Source organism: Pelodiscus sinensis, chromosome 3, assembly GCF_052426305.1.
Source record: "Pelodiscus sinensis isolate ZL-2025 chromosome 3, ASM5242630v1, whole genome shotgun sequence".
In the NCBI taxonomy this organism is placed as follows: domain Eukaryota; kingdom Metazoa; phylum Chordata; order Testudines; family Trionychidae; genus Pelodiscus; species Pelodiscus sinensis.
The window spans coordinates 96,662,442-96,680,978 of NC_143054.1; the positions used below are offsets into that span (position 1 = coordinate 96,662,442).

Below are 18,537 nucleotides of genomic sequence, written 5' to 3' on the forward strand. Positions count from 1 at the left end.
AGTGCTTTGAGATCTATGGAAGAAAAGCCCTATATAGGAGCTAGAGCTTATTAATGTATTCAGTGAGACTCCATATAGGAACAGTAATGTATCTAAATGAAGCCATGGGCAAGCTCGGAGTCTACATGAAGAAATGGAAGGTGTTTATGGAGAGAATGTACAGTAGACTTCCGATAATCCGGAACCTATGGGACATAGGTGGTGCCGGATTATCAAATATGCCAGACTATCAGGAGGTACTATAAAATGGTTTTATATATATACTGTATACATTATATACTGTATATAAAGTGTTCTTAACTCTTTTTATTGTACATACTGTATACAGTATACTGTAATGTTTTAGTTTTTTAAAGAATTTTTTACCCTTTTTGTTCAGTTCAGCTGCTGCCGCTGTTACCTTGTGATTCATTTTTTGCCGAAACTCACTCACTAGGCTCTTGCCATTTTGATGCCGGACTATCAGGAGTGCTGGACTATTGGATGCTGGACTATTGGAGTTTTACTGTACTATGAGAAACGTAGGGCATTATTCTACACTCAATTACACAAATAGAGTTTCTTTGGATTTGACATGGCATAACTGAGAGCAGAATCAGGACAAAAGGGTGCATATTTGTGCATTCTTTTAATGATCTGTAGCAGCCCAGGTAGTTTATTCTCTGGTTGACACTACAGATTAATACCATGACACAGTTTCAATACAGGGTGACCAGTAAGCAAGAAGCCCTAATTCAAAAACTTCGGAAGAAAAGGGATACCACTGTTGCCATTATTAACTCTTGATCTTAGAAGTATGCTTTTTTGACTATATTTATAACGCAGACATCTCTTTACTAGAATACTATTAAAACTCCCCTTGCTTTGAGTCAGTTGCTACTAATTTTATAAGCTAAACTATTTCTTTTTAAAATTTTGTTCTTTCCTTCTTATTTGGGCAGGGTCTATAAAACTAGCAATATGAACTTTTCCCTAGTTCCTGTTGTGTTGTACTCAATCTGATATAGTGAAAACAAACACTAAATCAAATACAGACAGCATGTTACTAGAAAAAGAGTCCTGGGATGTTACACTGATATTGCAACTGAAAGATCACTTTGAGTAAAACTGAAAGCTAATCATATTTTATAATGAACATAGTACTCATGCACACACACAGTTGCCACACACTCACAAGTTGTTAACACTGCTGAGAGACGTATCTGGCCATATTCTTTACCTTAATTGGTAACACAGGAGCTCTACAGCAGAAAGTTTGACCAACCCTTGTAAAAGACTGATCAAATAATTCAACAAACAATTTTGTATAATATTGAAAAAATAGTAATAGAATGGCATATAAGAGCAGCCCTCAGAGCTTTATTTATTTTAAGGCATAGCTGCAATTGACAGCCAAATTTTCCTTTTAGCCAAACAAACTTTTTCCCTAGAAGAAATCACCATATATACTATATCTGTGAAATTCCCCTTTATAATTAATGAACTTAATATTTGTATAGAATCATGCATTTCCTCATACTAGTTCTCTTTTCTGATAGTCTCTGAAATTCAAAGTATGTACTTTATCTCCCCAAAAATCAATACAAGTTAGTAAATGGGCTTTCCCTTGACAGATGTTTAATCAAACCTGTTCTAAATGACAAACCTAATTAGATTTCCATCATGTTTACTTTTTAATAGTAGCATTTCTCTGCTCACCCACTTCTACCTGGCTAGATCAGTTCTGTTCTTTGGCTAGTTTCCATAAGTGGCAAGGGCACCTTTTTCCCAGGCCACTGTTTGGGCTGGCAGCTTTCCCCTTTCCCCAGGGGCTGGAGCTTGCAGGGGTAGCGAACCCAGCCACTCCTTTGGGAGTCCCTCCCCTGCTGTTCCTGCTCTAAAGATGCTCCGTCTTACTTGCTACCTCTCTTCTATCCTCTCAATTTCCTCTCCCACTTTCCAACTGGGGAGTCTTTTAAAGGCTTCCAGAAGGCCTGAAGTAGAGTAAGCTGGCCTCAGTCTGGCTGGGCCAGCTCCCTACTAGCTGCTTCTAAGCCTATGTCTACATTGGCACAATCTTGTGCAAATACTTTTTAACACAAGAGTTCTTGCGTTAAAGTATTTGCACAAGAGAGTGTCTACACTGGTACAAGAGATTTGCACAAGAGATTTGCTTTTGCGCAAGAGCATCCGTGCCAGTGTAGACACTCTCTTGCGCAAGAAAGCTCCGATAGCCATTTTAGCCATCGGGCTTTCTTGCACAAGAAATTCATGTTGCCTGTCTACACTGGCTTCTTGCACAAGAACAGTTGCACAAGAGGGCTTATTCCTGAGCAGGAGCATCAGAGTTCTTGCACAAGAGGCACTGATTCCACACATTATAATGTCTGTGTTCTTGCGCAAGAACTCCCCGCCAGTGTAGACAGCAAGTAGATGTAGCCTAATTGTCCTGCCCCCTCCGCTTTTATTTAGCAGGCCTTTTAAGCTTCTGGGGCTGCCTTTTTCCCCCTCTGTAGCAGCCCTCTGGTCTGACCCTGTCACACCTGCCTTAGATTATAAAATTTCCATGTGCTAGGCTTCATCATTATGTTGATATGCAAACATACTGGTTGGCTGCCATAACATCAAGATTGTGTTATTTTTTGTAACAGACTTCATTATATTGTGCCACTTTCTCTTTATAAAATCAAACTGTTTTAAGACCACCTCAATATAAAAGGTGTTACTGACAAGCATTTTTATTTTTCAATAAAATTCACTTTGAAATTGCTACATGCAACGTAATAACAGTCCTCACAGCAATGCATTGTGTTTTTATAGAAATAAACAAGGTCACGTTCTCCTGGTATAAATGAGCTTAGTTCCATTGACTTCAAACAAGCTGTGCCACAAAAGATTAATTTTAAAAAAAGCTCTGCAAAAGAAAGTAGTTCTTAAAACTCTTGGGTATAACACACTGAAAATCTGGCCCATTATATTTATGATACGGGTTTATTACAAATAGATTTAGGACAACATCTTAGGGCCAAACTCCGGCTTGAGCAGTACAGATGAGCTTAAACGAATCAGATAAATAGTATTTATTTTTAAGCATTGAAAGGGGTGACTGCAGGCTGGTATCACTGGAATAATTTACCAAACCAAAGAATATATGCCTGAAATCATAGGCGCCACTTCTGTGGGTACTCCAGCCCTGGAAGCACACTGGCAAGCCTCTCTTCTCCTTCCTCCCCTCCATCCCAGTGCCTCCAAGCAGAGGTGGACCCCACCAATCAACTTGTCCTTGTCCCCATACCCACCAGAGCCTCTGGCATGCCACCAAGCAGCCGAGCTGATGGTGGCATGCAGGAGACACTGGTGGGCAGGAGCAGGAGGCAAACCTGGGAGATTCACAGCCAAGATATCAGGAGCAGAAAGGGCAGAACCAGCCGCACCCAGCCACTGAGATGCCGCTCTGCAGGTCAGGTGCCTGACAGACCCTAGCTCTGGAGGTGACTTTCATTCCCTGCCCCAGCATGGGTGCACAGGTGTCCAGTAGCTGAGCCAGTCGTGAAGCGGAAGCCATCACCTCCCCATTTGGACTCTCTCAGGCATCTTCCAGGCAGGATGGCAGAGCAGCAACCAGGAGGGCCTGCCATTGAAAGTGGTTCCCTCCTGCTCCATGCTTGGGGTCCTACCTGCCAGGGAGAATGGCAGATCATGCCAGAGGGAGGAAGGCATGGCGAGAGGACAAAGTAACCCCCTGCAGGTACCATGGGGTGGAGAGAGTACAGTGGCCCCATAGCTGGGCAGAAGGGGACACACATTACCTGCCCTTTAGGTTGTGTCCCCCCACTACCGGATGGCACCAGCTGAACAATGGGGCATCCTCAGAGGAGAGGGTAGGGCAATGGAGGAAGGGTTGGGGCCTGGGCGGGGCCTAGTTCAGAGCTGGGGGGGGGTCATACACTCCCCAGGAAATCTGGAAGTCAGCACTTATGCCTGAAATGGGAAAGGTCAGACTATGGCCCTTCAGTCCCACCCTTTGTGTTGGTAAGTACCAACAGTTGAGCACCGCAACAAACACAAGACTCACCTTTTTCAATGAGTAGAAAGAACTGCATTGCTCTAAGCTTTCCCCAGTGTCCATAGAGACTCCACCAAAAGCAAAGTACTAGCTGTGCTTCTCCTTACGGGTATGTCTACACTACAAAGTTAATTCGAACTAACGGACGTTAGTTCGAATTAACTTTAATAGGCGCTACACTGGCACTCCGCTAGTTCGAACTTAATTCGAACTAACGGAGCGCTTAGTTCGAACTAGGTAAACCTCATTCTACGAGGACTAAGCCTAGTTCGAACTTACTAGTTCGAATTAAGGGGTGTATAGCCCTTTAATTCGAACTAGGGGGAGGCTAGCCCTCCCCAGGTTTCCCTGGTGGCCACTCTGGGCACCACCAGGGAAACTCGTCTGCCCCCCTCCCGGCCCCGGAGCCCTTAAAGGGGCACAGGCTGGCTACGGTGCCCGTGCCAGGTGCAAGCCTGCCAGCACCCAGCCAGCAGACCCTGCACCTGGCACGGCATGAGCCAGCCACCCGATGCCCCCCAGCCCTCCGCCTCTTCCCGGGACCAGGCTGGTGGCTCCCGGGAGCCTGGCAAGGACCGCAAGAGGCGGGCACCCGCCTGGTCTAGTGCAGACATCGTGGACCTCGTCCACGAACTCCGCACTAGGCACAGGAAAGTGGCCATCTAGGGCAGGAGAGCTGCCAGCCTGGCCACCCAGGAGCAGGTGTGCATGAAAATCAAGGGGGTCCACTGAGACCCCCGACCCTGAGTCCTGAGCTTAAAATGGCAGTACTGGGTCAGACCAAAGGCCCATCTAGCCCAGTAGCCTGTCTGCCGACAGCAGCCAACCCTAGGTACCCTGGAGGGGATGGACGGAAGACAGTGACCAAGCCATTTGTCTCGTGCCATCCATCTCCAGCCTTCCACAAACTTTGGGCAGGGACACCATTTCTACCCCCTGGCTAATACCACTCCATGGACCCAGCCTCCATGACTTGATCTAACATCTCTTTAAACTCTGTTCTAGTTCTAGCCTTCACAGCCTCCTGCAGCAAGGAGTTCCACAGCTTGACTCTTTGCTTTGTGAAGAAGAACTTTCTGTTACTAGTTTGAAGCCTGCTACCCATTCCTTTCCTTTGGTGTCCTCTAGTCCTTCTGGGTATGTCTACACTACCCCGCTAGTTCAAACTAGCGGGGTAATGTAGGCATACCGCACTTGCAAATGAAGCCCGGGATTTGAATTTCAAATCCCGGGCTTCATTTGCAAGTGCGGTATGCCTACATTACCCCGCTAGTTCTAACTAGGAGGGTAGTGTAGACATACCCTCTGTTATGGGAACTAATGAAGAACTTTTCTTTATGCACCCTCTCCACACCACTTTTGCTTTTATAGACCTCTATCAGATCCCCCCTCCGTCTCCTCTTCTCTAAGCTGAAAAGTCCCAGTCTCTTTAGCCTCTCTTCATATGGGACTTGTTCCAAACCCCTGATCATTTTAGTTGCCCTCCCCTCTCCCAGGGGGAGATTCTGTTTTTGAACACACGTTTTCTTTATTTTGTGCATCAGGAAGGGGGGCTAGGGAAGGGTAAGTGGAAGGAGGTGAGGGAGGAATGGGGTACGCGCCCCCAATAGGGAGGACTGGGCTGGCTCTGCGGGCTTTTCGGGATGGAAGCTCTCCTGCAGCCCCCCGACTGACCCCTCCCCACGGATGGTAGCCTGTGGCAAGTGCAGCCGGGCTGATGGCCGAGTGCTGTGATGTTCTGCGTGTGGGCACTCAGGGCACTCCAAGCCAGGACTGCTTTGCAAGCGGGGAACCCTGAGAACTGTCTGTCTGGGGTGGAGGTCGGGTCCCTTTAAGCACAGCCCTCGGCTAGCCTGAGAGAGCATCTCCATGCTCTAAGTCCTCATCTGATGCCCTGCCTGCACTACTTCCAGCCAGCCTTAACCTCTGTTTAGGGTCTACTCTGTGTGGACATGCTAGTTCGAATTAGCAAAACGCTAATTCGAACTAGTTTTTAAATCTAGCTGTGCTAATTAGTTAGTTCGAATTAGCGCTGTAGTGTAGACATACCCTACCAGAGTACCACAGAGATGCACCAGACAACAGCAGCCATGCTAACACTGATGGCAGCAACTTTGCTCACCCAGGACCCTGGGCACTTATAGTGCTGCTGAGAATTCACTGCTATTGTCACTTAAGCTAACTTTGTTCTACACATGCTCAATGTGGTTCACACCTCCTATTGTACTGCAATCACACCTCCCAGTTGCAGTGTAGACATACTTATAGGGCTTGTCTATACTTAAACCACTATAGAAGTGCAGCAGCACTTCAGTGACTATGCTACCTGTGCTGATCAGAGGGCTTCCCCATATGTGTGGGTAGTCCATCTTTCTGAGAGGCAGTAGACATAAAAATGGACGTCACCAGAATACGGAATACATTGCAGTCCCTATGCCCTCATTAGCACTCCCAATGACATACTTCTTCAAGAGAGCCCAGGATATTTAGCATGACAAAAGGGTGGGACACAGGTACAATTGACCACCACTACCTTCTGAGAGGTCAGAAAGACAGTGGATGAGTAATTTCAAGCAATTTCAACCATTCTCACTAAGTGGAGTCTGCAGATGCCTTAAAAAAAAACCTCATGGTCAATGGTAACAAAGGTTGCTGCTGGATCTCCAAGAATCAAACCAGTCATAACGGATGTATAAATGACCTTTAAAGTGGGTCTAGAAAGGCCCTAAGAATAGTAATAGGACTCATCTTCATCCATAGCTAAGAGACTTATGACTAATGCAACCAGTGCAGATTCCACTCCATAGCAGACTCTATAATTCAAGTCTCCAAGATCAAATAAAAATAAACACTACAGCACTAATTCGAACTAACTTAATTCGAATTAGTTAATTCGAACTAAGCTAATTCGAACTAGTGAATCTAGACCTAAAAACTAATTCGAATTAGCATTTTGCTAATTCGAACTACCATGTCCACATTGAGTGGACCCTGAACCGAACTTAAGACTGGCCAGAACCAGTGTCGGCAGGGCATCAGGTTAGGACTTAGAGCGTGGAGCTGCTGTCTCAGGCTAGCCGAGGGCTGTGCTTAAAGGGACCTGACCCCCACCTCGGACAGACAGTTCTCAGGGTTCCCTGCTAGCTTGTCTACCTCAATGAGGGACAGCAAAGCAGTCCTGTCTTGGAGTGCCCACACTCGGCACATCACAGCACTCGGCCATCAGTCCAGCTGCACTTGCCACAGGCTGCCATCCAGGAGGGTCAATCGGGGGGCTGTCAAGATCCATGAGGCCCTGCAGGAGAGCTTCCACCCCAAGGAACCCGCAAAGCCACCCCAGTACTCCCCACTGGGGGCTTGTGCCCCATTCCTCCCTCACCTCCTTCCACTTTCCCCTCCCTAGCCTCCGTTCCTGATGTAAAAAATAATGGACATGTGTGTTCAAAAATAGAAACTCTCTTTATTTAACAAAACTGGGGGGGAGGCGAGGATTAACTTCTGGGGAGACTGGGGAAAGGAGGTGGGAGAGGGAAAGAGAGAGGGTGGGAGTGGGGAGGGAGAAACCTGGGAGGAGGGAGCTGAAGGGGGAAGCCAGGGGAAGAAGGAGGAGGGGAAGTATAAAACTATGGTACGCCATATCTTCAGTAATGTGTACAGATGTGATCTCCTCACCTCAAAAAAGATGTTTTGGCCTTGGAAAGGGTTTAGAAAAGCGCAACTAAAATGATTTGGAACAGGTCCCATACGAAGAGAGGCTAAAGACAGTGGGACTTTTCAGCTTAGAAAAGAGGAGACTGAGGGGAGATATGATAGAGGTATATAAAGTCATAAGTGGTGTGGAGAGGGTGCATAAAGAAAAGTTCTTCATTAGTTCCCATAATAGAAGGACTAGAGGACACCAAATGAAATAAATGGGTAGCAGGCTTCAAACTAATAAAAGAAAGTTCTTCTTCACAAAGCAAATAGTCAACCTGTGGAACTCCTTGCCACAGGAGGCTGTGAAGGCTAGAACTATAACAGAGTTTAAAGAGAAGTTACATTAAGTCATGGAGGTTGGGTCCATAGAGTAATATTAGCCAGGGGGTAGAAATGGTGTCCCTGGCCTCTGTTTGTTGAAGACTGAAGATGAATGGCACGAGACAAATAGCTTGGTCATTGTCTTCGGTCCATCCCCTCCAGGGTACCTAGTGTTGGCCGCTGTTGGCAGACAGGCTACTGGGCTAGATGGACCTTTGGTTTGGTTCTTATCTTCTAAGCTCAGGGCTCAGGGTCGGGGGTCTCACTGGACCAACTTTATTTTCATGCAAACCTGCTCCTGGGTTCGCACATGGCCTTTGGTGGCCAGGCTGGCAGCTATCCTGCCCTAGACAGCCACTTTCCTGTGCCTAGTGCGGAGGTTGTGGACATTGGAGGCCTCCCCCCAACCTGGATGAGGTCCACAATCTCTGCACTAGACCAGGCGGATGCCTGCCTCTTGCGGCCCTGGGCAGGCTCCTGAGAGCCGCCAGCCTGGCTCCGGGAAGAGGCAGAGGGCTGGGTGACAGCGGGTGGCTGGCTCATGCCGTGCCAGGTGTAGGCTCTGCTGGCTAGGTGCTGGCAGGCTTGCACCTGGCACAAGCCAGACCATGCCCTTTTAAAGGCTCTGGGGCCGGGAGGGAGGCAGAAGAGTTTCCCTGGTTTGGCCCAGAGTGGCCACAAGGGCAAGCTGGGATGGGCTAGCCTCCCACTAGTTCGAATTAAGTGGCTACACAGCCCTTAATTCGAACTACTTAATTAGAACTAGGCGTTAGTCCTCGTAGAATGAGGTTTCCCTAGTTCGAATTAAGCGCTCCACTAGTTCGAATTAAGTTCGAACTAGCGGTTTGCATGTGTAGTGCCTATGAAAGTTAATTCTAACTAACAGCTGTTAGTTTGAATTAACTTTGTAGTGTAGACATACCCTCAGAGAATAGAACAATGCTGTCACATCTGACCTCCCAGGACTTTTCTAAATGGCTTTTCCTTTCTTCCCCCCAGAAAATAAAAGCTGGTTACTGATAATTAGTTACCAAGATCGTCAACTTTAAGAGTTTGTTTCTGAAAAGGAAACTTTGCAATGGTTTCTTAAGAAAAGCCAGTGCTTTGATCCCCCAACCAAATTTATAGTCAGACAACCAAATGGGTTTTTCACAAAAATACACACACACACACACACACACACACACACACACATGATACTAGGAAAGATCTAACATTAAACATTAAGTTATGTGAACTCCCACTGCCAAAATATGATGGAACAGCATTTTCTCTTAAATATTAACTATGATTTTAATAGCTGCCCATTCTCACAATTTTTTATTAATTGCAATCCAGTGGCTCATTTTTTTGTTATACAAAATTACTGTCAACATTGTATTCAACTAATGCGTATTTTAGCATCCTTTATACTAACATTAACAAAGCACCCAAGCCCCAGAACATTATGTTTATAAGATGTTTATATTACCAGTGAACCATCCACAGCACATCTGATATTTACTTTTGCTCATCATGCTGTTAAACTATGTAAACATTTTATTTCAAATGTTTCAGAAGATGATGTTTCAGAGTATATAATAGGAGTAGCTAACTTTCAAAACTGTAGATGAAAAAAGTCATGGTGAAGGTTATAAAATATTAATTACAAGCAGTTCTTATTCATGTGTAGGTTGTGCTTAGCTATTTTTTCCCATCACAACACTTAGCCAGGAGCTAAACTGCAACTGTAATATTTAGTACAAGTCCAAGAAGGAAGCAGCATGTCAGTTTGAAGCTAGGTTTTACACTCTAGAGAAGATTAAAAACTTTTTTTACAACCTACACATAAATCTGGGCTTGTATGACAGTCAGATTTAGCTTCCATCAAACAAATGAGGAAAGGCAGAAAAAATCTCGTTAATGTCTTTATTTTTTTCAGAGAACAAACACAGTCATTTTTTATTAGAAAACACTATTTACATTTTTTTATTTTTATGTTATTGCAATAATAATTAAAGAGAGGCTGGAGAATTCCTACCCATAAAAGACTAACATGCAATAATTTTATGGCATGAAATATAACCTCAATCCACCCAGTTGTTCCAGTCAGTAATGCCCAGGAAAATACCTTGTGTCAAAATCATTATAATTGTTTGTGGCACAGTTGAGTTCTGGGATTTACACTTTTCATGTTACACTTGAACATCTGACACCATTGTTGCCAATTTTCATCTGTTATTTATCTGAAGAGGGAATTAGGAAAGATTGGATTGCACAATTCATTAAAATTAAGCAGTTGGGTTTATTTTTGGTTGGTTGCTTTAACTAACAAACACTCAGGGCAAGATCCCGTTCGCATTAAAGTCAATGGGACTATTCATGCGAGTAAAACAACCTGCTGTAGTTATGGTTAAGAGAAAGACCGACATTCTGTTTAAAGCTTGATTCTTCTCAGAGCTCTAAAATCCATACATTGCTTGGGTTTTGGTATGACCCTGGAGACGAGGTTCTCTTACTGATTCAAATGTGGAGTCATTTGATCACAGGGTTCCTGAGGAACAGCACCCAGGGAGAAAAAAAGGCTTTTTAAGAAAATTGACAGATTTTGACAACCGATTTCTGCTCACTGGGGGTATGTCTACACTACAGCACTAATTCGAACTAACTTAATTCGAATTAGTTAATTCGAACTAAGCTAATTTGAACTAGTGCATCTGGACCTAAAAAGTAGTTCGAATTAGCATTTTAGTAATTCGAACTAGCATGTCCACATTGAGTGGACCCTGAACCGAGGTTAAGGATGGCCAGAACCAGTGCCAGCAGGGCATCAGATTAGGACTTACAGCGTGGAGCTGCTGTCTCAGGCTAGCCGAGGGCTGTACTTAAAGGGACCAGACCTCCACCCCAGACAGACAGTTCTCAGGGTTCCCCGCTTGCAAAAAAGTCCTGGCTTGGAGTGCCCTGAGTGCCCACACTTGGCACATCACAGCACTCGGCCATCAACCCTGCTGCACTTGCCACAGGCTGCCATCCGGGGGGGAGGGGTCAATCGGGGGGCTGCAGGAGAGCTTCCACCCCGAGGAGCACGCAGAGCCACCCCAGTCCTCCCCATCGGGGGCTCATACCCCATTCCTCCCTTACCTCCTTCCACTTACCCCTCCCTAACTCTCCTTCCTGATGTACAAAATAAAGGGCATGTGTGTTCAAAAACAGAAACTCTCTTTATTGAACAAAACTCGGGGAGACTGGGAAAAAAAGGTGGGAGAGGGGAAGAGAGAGGGTGGGAGAGGGGAGGGCAATTAAAATGATCAGGGGTTTGGAACAGGTCCCATATGAAGAGAGGCTAAAGAGACTGGGACTTTTCAGCTTAGAGAAGAGGAGACGGAGGGGGGATATGATAGAGGTCTATAAAAGCAAGAGTGGTGTGGAGAGGGTGCATAAAGAAAAGTTCTTCATTAGTTCCCATAATAGAAGGACTAGGGGACACCAAAGGAAATGAATGGGTAGCAGGCTTCAAATTAATAACAGAAAGTTTTTCTTCACAAAGCAAATAGTCAAGCTGTGGAACTCCTTGCTGCAGGAGGCTGTGAAGGCTAGAACTAGAACAGAGTTTAAAGAGAAGTTAGATAAAGTAATGGAGGTTGGGTCCATGGAGTGGTATTAGCCAGGGGATAGAAATGGTGTCCTTGGCCTCTGTTTGTGGCAGGCTGGAGATGGATGGCACGAGACAAATGGCTTGGTCATTGTATTCGGTCCATCCCCTCCGGGGTAGCTGGTGTTGGCCGCTGTCGGCAGCCGCCAGCCTGGTCCCAGGAAGAGGGGGAGGGCTGGGGGGCATCGGGTGGCTGGCTCGAGCCGTGCCAGGTGCAGGGTCTGCTGGCTGGGTGCTGGCAGGCTTGCACCTGGCACGGGCACCGTAGCCAGACCGTGCCCCTTTAACGGCTCCGGGGCCGGGAGGGGGGCAGACGAGTTTCCCTGGTGGTGCCCAGAGTGGCCACCAGGGAAAGCTGGGGAGGGCTAGCCTCCCACTAGTTCGAATCAAGTGGCTACACAGCCCTTAGTTCAAACTACTTATTTCAAATTAGGCGTTAGTCCTCGTAGAATGAGGTTTACCTAGTTCAAATTAAGAGCTCCGCTAGTTCGAATTAAGTTCGAACTAGCGGTTTGTATTTGTAGCGCCTATTAAAGTTAATTCGAACTAACGTCTGTTAGTTCGAATTAACTTTGTAGTGTAGATATATCCAGATAGAGATTAAACCAGGGCCCAGCTCACGATTAAGGTTAAGGTTGTGTCATGGGTTATTTTTGGTGAAACTCAGTGACAGGTTGCAGGCTATAAACAAAAATTTATGGAAGCCCATAACCTAAGTTTCCTCTAAGGTGCACGCTTTAGCAGGCGTGCAGGGGACATTTCAACCCAGCCCACCCCCTAAGCAGAGCCATGCATCAGTGTGGCAGGCAGCAGGCAGCTGCTCAGGCAGCCGGGGCCAGAGGACCTGCATGGTGCTCGGCAGGAGGCTGCTCTGGCAGCTGGGACTGGCGTCTTAATCACATGGTGGGTAGCAGGCAGCACCTGCCAGAGCCAGGGCTCAAGCCATGTCAGGGGCGGCAGCTACTTCTGGGGCCGGGGTCCAAGCTGTGAGGTGCACAGCAGCTGTTGTTGGGGCCAGGACCTGAGCCATGTTGCAGGTGGCGGCTGCTCTGGCGGCTAGAGCTGGGGCTGAAGCTTTGTGGCGGGCAGCTGGGGCCCGAGCCATGTGGCAGGCAGTGGCTGCTCCAGCAGCTGGGGTTGGAGCCACATGGCAGGTGGCTGGGGCTGGGACCGGGCCAGAGCTGCGTGGTAGGAACAGCTGGGAGATCACCATGTGTCCCTGGCCCCAGCTTCAGACCTACACACACAGCTCCTGTCACTGGGGAGCCACATGGGGCAGGGTCATGCTGTGGGCCAGGGAGGGGAATCTTGGCTCTGGCTCAATGTAAGCCCAGATGGCTGCATGCAAGGTGCACACATGAAATGAGTTTAGCAGGTCTCAGCCCAGCCATTAGCTAAGCCGACACTGCAAAAAGTGCTGCAGGTAGAGGTCAAGCTGGACCTGGCCTAGGACCATGAATGCCCCCTTGAGCAGGGGTCACTGCACAGGTGGGGATGAGACTGGGCACCCTACTTACAACACTTGTGACCCTACAAGCTCCCCAGCCAGGTTGGAGACCCCCCTCCACACTTGTAGCTTCTGGGCTTGGGATGCAACAGTGGGATCCACCTCAGGCCTGGCCACCATACTAGGGGCTCCCTGTGGCCATTGCTTCAGGGCTTTCTGTTTGTGGGGAGAGGAGGGCTAAAGCAGGAGGCCTGGATCTATCCCATGCCTGTAGCTCCAGGTCTGGGAGGGGCTGAGGCCCCAGAACCATGCCGTGAGCACTCAGTCCAGAGCTGCCCCTCACTGCGGGAGGTCTCTCTACCACCCCATAAAAGAGGCTGACCCGTAGGGTTGGGGAAGCAGGACACTCCCCCAACACTTGACACTGCTCCTTGCCCCTTGAACGACTCTGCTCCCTTAACTACCCCATTGTCCCCAAAGCAGCAGCCAGGGGCCAGGCCATTGGTGCCTCTGGCTCCCACACACCGAAGTCAGCAGAAACGGGCAAGACAAGACTCTGTGTATCTGCTGCCAGCCATGACTAGCATGGTACAGGGAGGTGCCAGCTGCCACCCGGAGAGTGCTCTGCACAGGTCCTGCCAGTGGGAAGCAGCAGGGTGAGGATTCGGGGACAAGACACCAGCATGGGAGAGCAGCAGGACAATGCCTGGGCAAGGGGGTCTCCCTCCCCCATTGTGAGAAACTTGTTACAGGTGTCCCTCTCTATAGCCAGTCACCATCTGGGGATGTCCCAGCTTGGAGGAGAACTTGGGGCTCGTCGGGTTTTTGGTGCAGCCAGGGAAGGCCAGTGTCTCTGACAGGGACAGGACAGAGCCACGACCCTGTTTCCACCTGCACCCCCGACCACAGGCCAGGTTTCCTCCAGGGCCAGACACCGGGCTTTGCAACTGCTCCTTCTTGGCCCCTTCTGTCTTCTGCCTTCCTTCTGCACACCAGCCAAAGCAGCAGGCAGCCAAATCTCCGCCCACCACACTGGCTCCTGTCCTGGCAGGGCCTGGCCTCTGCCTGGTGCATCCACACCTGCCAGCTCCGGGAGGTTTTTCCTCAGTCTGGCTCCTAACAACGCAGGCTGGGGCTTGGCCACAACCAGGACCCCGGCCTGAGGAGTGGGGAGAGGATGGGGCCTCTGCATAGGCAATGAGACCTGCTGGGGTAGGGGGTCTCTGCAGCAGTCCCCCTTCCCCTTCCCTCCTCCCCCAGTACAGGAGAGTTTTCCAGCCAGGGGAGGGGGCGGGGGGGCTGAAAGCTGCGATTTTTGCTGTGAATTCCAGCAAATACCCCTCCCCTGCCAGCCTTGGCCAAGACTCAGCTGCAGGGGGAAGGGAAAACGAAAGGCACAAAATGTGGTGGAGAGGGGAAGCTGCAGTGCAGCCACATGAGCAGTTCCCAGCTCACGGCCAGGAAGAGGAACAATCCCACGCATGGCTCCTGTGACATCTCCAACCTGCTCTAGCCCAGCCTAGGAGATCCACAGCCCCACCTCTGCCCACAAGGGCTACAAACAGAGGAAGTTGACTACTGAAAATTTTGCAATATTAATTTTCTTTTCATTTGACTTCATATTAAATAAACATTTAAAGTCGTGCACCTTGTTAATTATCCCTTGTTTTAATATTCTTCTTCCCTAACATTTTAAAAAATATAGATAAGATATTTGTTGATAACGTGGGTGCCATAGTGGCACACATCCGAACAAGTGCGCATGACCTCAATATTGGTGTACAAGACAAAACTCACTCTGCTCATGGATGGAAAATATTGGAGGGAGCACTGTTGTCCCTGACTTTTACTAAACATACCCAAGGAAGAGGGTTAAGTAGAATTCTGCTGGGGACTTGCAGCCACTCCAGCCCTGCTACTGCTCCTGTGGCAGGAACTGACCACCGCTACTCAGCCCCAGGGGAGGTTGAACCAACCCTGATTGCTGCTTCAGTGGCCCTGGAGATCACTGTTCTGGTGGTCCTGGGTCAGACCACTGGTCAGCTCTTCTGATGGCCTCAGGGGCCACTACTCCTGCACGTAGGGCACTAGGGCTGACCACTGGCTGCCACTCCAGTGACCCTGGGATTGAATGTAGCCACTGCTGCTGCTGTGGTGACACCAGGGCTGACTGCTCCCTTGCTGCTGCTCCAGCCCCAGGTATGCTGAGCCAACCCCAGCCCCTGCTTCAGCCCTGGGAATGCTGCTCCAGAAGCCCTGGGGCTGACACTGCTCCAGAGGAAGTCATGGAGGTCCCAGAAAGTCACATCATCCATAACTTCCATGACCCAATCCTACCCTTAATCATTATGCACCAGGGTCTCGTGCTGGTGGATTCCCCTGCAGAGTGCATGACACCCACCACCAAGAGTGTGCTTTTCCAGCTAAGTGCTTGAGGAGGTCTGCATACTTTTTTGTGCACTTAATGGATTATACTGAACATGTGCAGGGAGAGAAGCTATCTGTCTGGAAAACTACATCTATAGGATTGTGATGGGTCTGGTTATGTGCAATAGTCACATAAACAGTTACAATAAAGGGGGGGCTTTATTTTGTAGGATGGAATGTGGGTACAGCAGAATATTCAGAAGGCACTGAAACTAGCTTTGAAACGAAAGGGAACTAAACTAAAAAACACAGGCAAATAAATGTTCACTGGGAGGACAGGATGATTAAACAAATAAGAGCAGGCAGTAATAGAGAGAGGAGGTTAGGGGTCAAGTGATGGGGAAGGAATAGGAGCAGAAGCAGTGGGACATTGGGCAAGGGGAAAATAGGTGCAGCCCATCTACAAAGGTGTGACCCTCCGACCCTCCCTGTCCTCCTTTATGTAACCCAACCTCTAAAGGGAATTTGCCTATCAGGGGAGGCAGGGGTCTGAGACATGGATCTCTGCCTCCCCCCCATGTATGCCAGCATCTGGGAAGGATTACACAAGTGAGATCTGTTATAATAATTGCACCTACAACTTTATTCTAATTGTAAGGACACCTGTAAAAAGTGAGTTCACATTTAGAAAGTATCACAATAAGATATAACGGTACAGGTTGATGGGGAAAGTCACAAAAGGGAGACAAAAAAAGACAATTAATAGAAGTGAAAAGGCTGCTAATATAACTCAAGGACTGTGTTAAAATCATACATGTTTAAAAAAAAAGAAGTGTGGAACAGAAAATCAATGAACTGATTATTAAGTGTGTCCAAAATTAGGCCTAACTTGTGGACTTTGGAAGCCAAGTGAAATGAAACAATAACTGACTAAAAGAGGGAGAAGGAGTGAGATTTATCATCCTGGATGCTTCCTGAGACTAGAGGATCTTTGCCTAACCCTGAGAGATGCAAAAACAAGGGACTCAGCATCTCTAATTGCACTGGTTAAATCTCAAACACAACCCGAGATGTGAAACTTAGTTGTCTCCTTCCCTGCCCCCTTTCTTCCATCTATATGTCCTTTTCCTTCCCTACCTTATATCTTCTCTTTCTCATCTTTCTCCCTTTTCCTTCTCTCTAATAGAAGTCTGGCTTAGCTGGCATATTTTAGAATATATCGGTAAGCCAAAGAAAGAAAGCAGAGCAGCAAAATTCACACCCTGGACTTCAGAAAAGAAGATTTTGACTCCCCCAGAGAACTGATGGGGATGATCCCCTGGAATGCTAACATGAAGGGGAGAGGAATCCAGGACAGCTGGCAGTATTTTAAAGAAGCCTTATGGAAGGCACAGGAACAAACCATCCCAATGCGCAGTAAGAAAAGCAAATATAGTAGGCCACCAACTTGGCTTAACACAAAATCTTTGGCAAACTTAAACACAAAAATGAAGCTTACAAGAAGTGGAAACTTGGACAGATGATTAGGGAGGAGTATAAATATATTGCTCAAGAATGCAGGGGTGTAATCAAGAAAACCAAAGCACAATAGGAATTGCAGCTAGTAAGGGATGTGAAGGGTAACATGCTACAGGCATGTTAGCAATAAGAGAGTGATCAGGGAAGGTGTGGGACCCTTAGTGGATGAAGGAGGTAACCCAATGACAGATAACGTGGGAAAAACTGAAGTACTCAATGCTTTCTTTGCCTCTGTCTCACAGACAAGGTCAGCTCCCAGACAACTGCACTAGTCAATGCAGTATAAAAAGGAGGTGGGCAGCTCTCAATGGAGAAAGAACAGGTTAAGAACTATTTATAAAAGTTGGACATACACAAATCCATGTGGCTGGCTATAATGCATCCAAGGGTGCTGAGGGAGTTGGCAGATGTCATTGCAGAGCCTTTGGCCATTATCTTTCAAAACTCATGTTGATAGGGGGAGGTCCCGGATGAATGGAAAAAAGCAAATGAAGTGCCCATCTTTTAAAACGGGAAGAAAGACGATCCAGGGAACTACAGACTGGTCAGCCTTATCTCAGTCCCTGGAAAATTCATGGAGGAATGATTCCTCAAGGAATTCATTTTGAAGCACTTGGAAGAGAGGAAAGTGATCAGGAATAGTCAACATGGATTCACCAAGGGCAAATCATACCTGACCAACCTGATTGCCTTCTATGACAAAGTAACTGGCTCTGTGGATATAGGGAAGGCGGTGGACTTGATATACCTTGACTTTAGCACAGCTATTAATACAGTCTCCCACAGTACTCTTGCCAGCAAGTTAAGGAAGTATGGATTGGATAAATGGACTGTAAGGTGGATAGAATACTGGCTAGCTTGTTGATCTCAACGGGTAGTCATCAACGGCTCAGTGTGTGGCTAACAGTCAGTATCAAACGGAGTGCCCCAAGGGTCAGTACTGGGGCCGGTTTTGTTCAATATCTTTATTAATGACCTGGATGAGGGGATGGATTGCACCTTCAGCACGTTTGCTGTTGACTCTAAACCAGGGGGAAAGGTAGATACATTGGAGGGTAGGGATAGGGTCCAGAGTGACCTAGACAAATTGAAGGATTGTGCCACAAGAAATCTGATGAGGTGCAAGAAGGACAAATGCAGATTCCTGCACTTGGAATGGAATAAACCCAAGCACTGTTACAGGCTGGGGACCAACTGGCTAAGTAGTAGTTCAGCAGAAAAAGACATAGGGTATGTATACACTACAAAGTTAATTCGAACTAACAGATGTTAGTTCGAATTAACTTTGATAGGCGCTACACATGCAAACCGCTAGTTCGAACTTAATTCAAACTAGCGGAGCGCTTAATTTGAACTAGCTAAACCTCATTCTACGAGGACTAACGCCTAGTTCGAATTAAGCAGTTCGAATTAAGGGCTGTGTGGCCACTTAATTCGAACTAATGGGAGGCTAGCCCTCTCCAGCTTTCCCTGGTGGCCACTCTGGGCACCACCAGGGAAACTCGTCTG

At 47.5% G+C, this 18,537-nt stretch overlaps 1 long non-coding RNA gene across 1 annotated transcript in view; it reads left to right on the forward strand.

Moving 5' to 3' along the window:
* LOC142827630 (uncharacterized) overlaps positions 1–18,537 on the forward strand; it is a 64,259-nt gene that overhangs the window by 29,482 nt on the left and 16,240 nt on the right. The gene's annotated exons all lie outside the window — the stretch shown is intronic.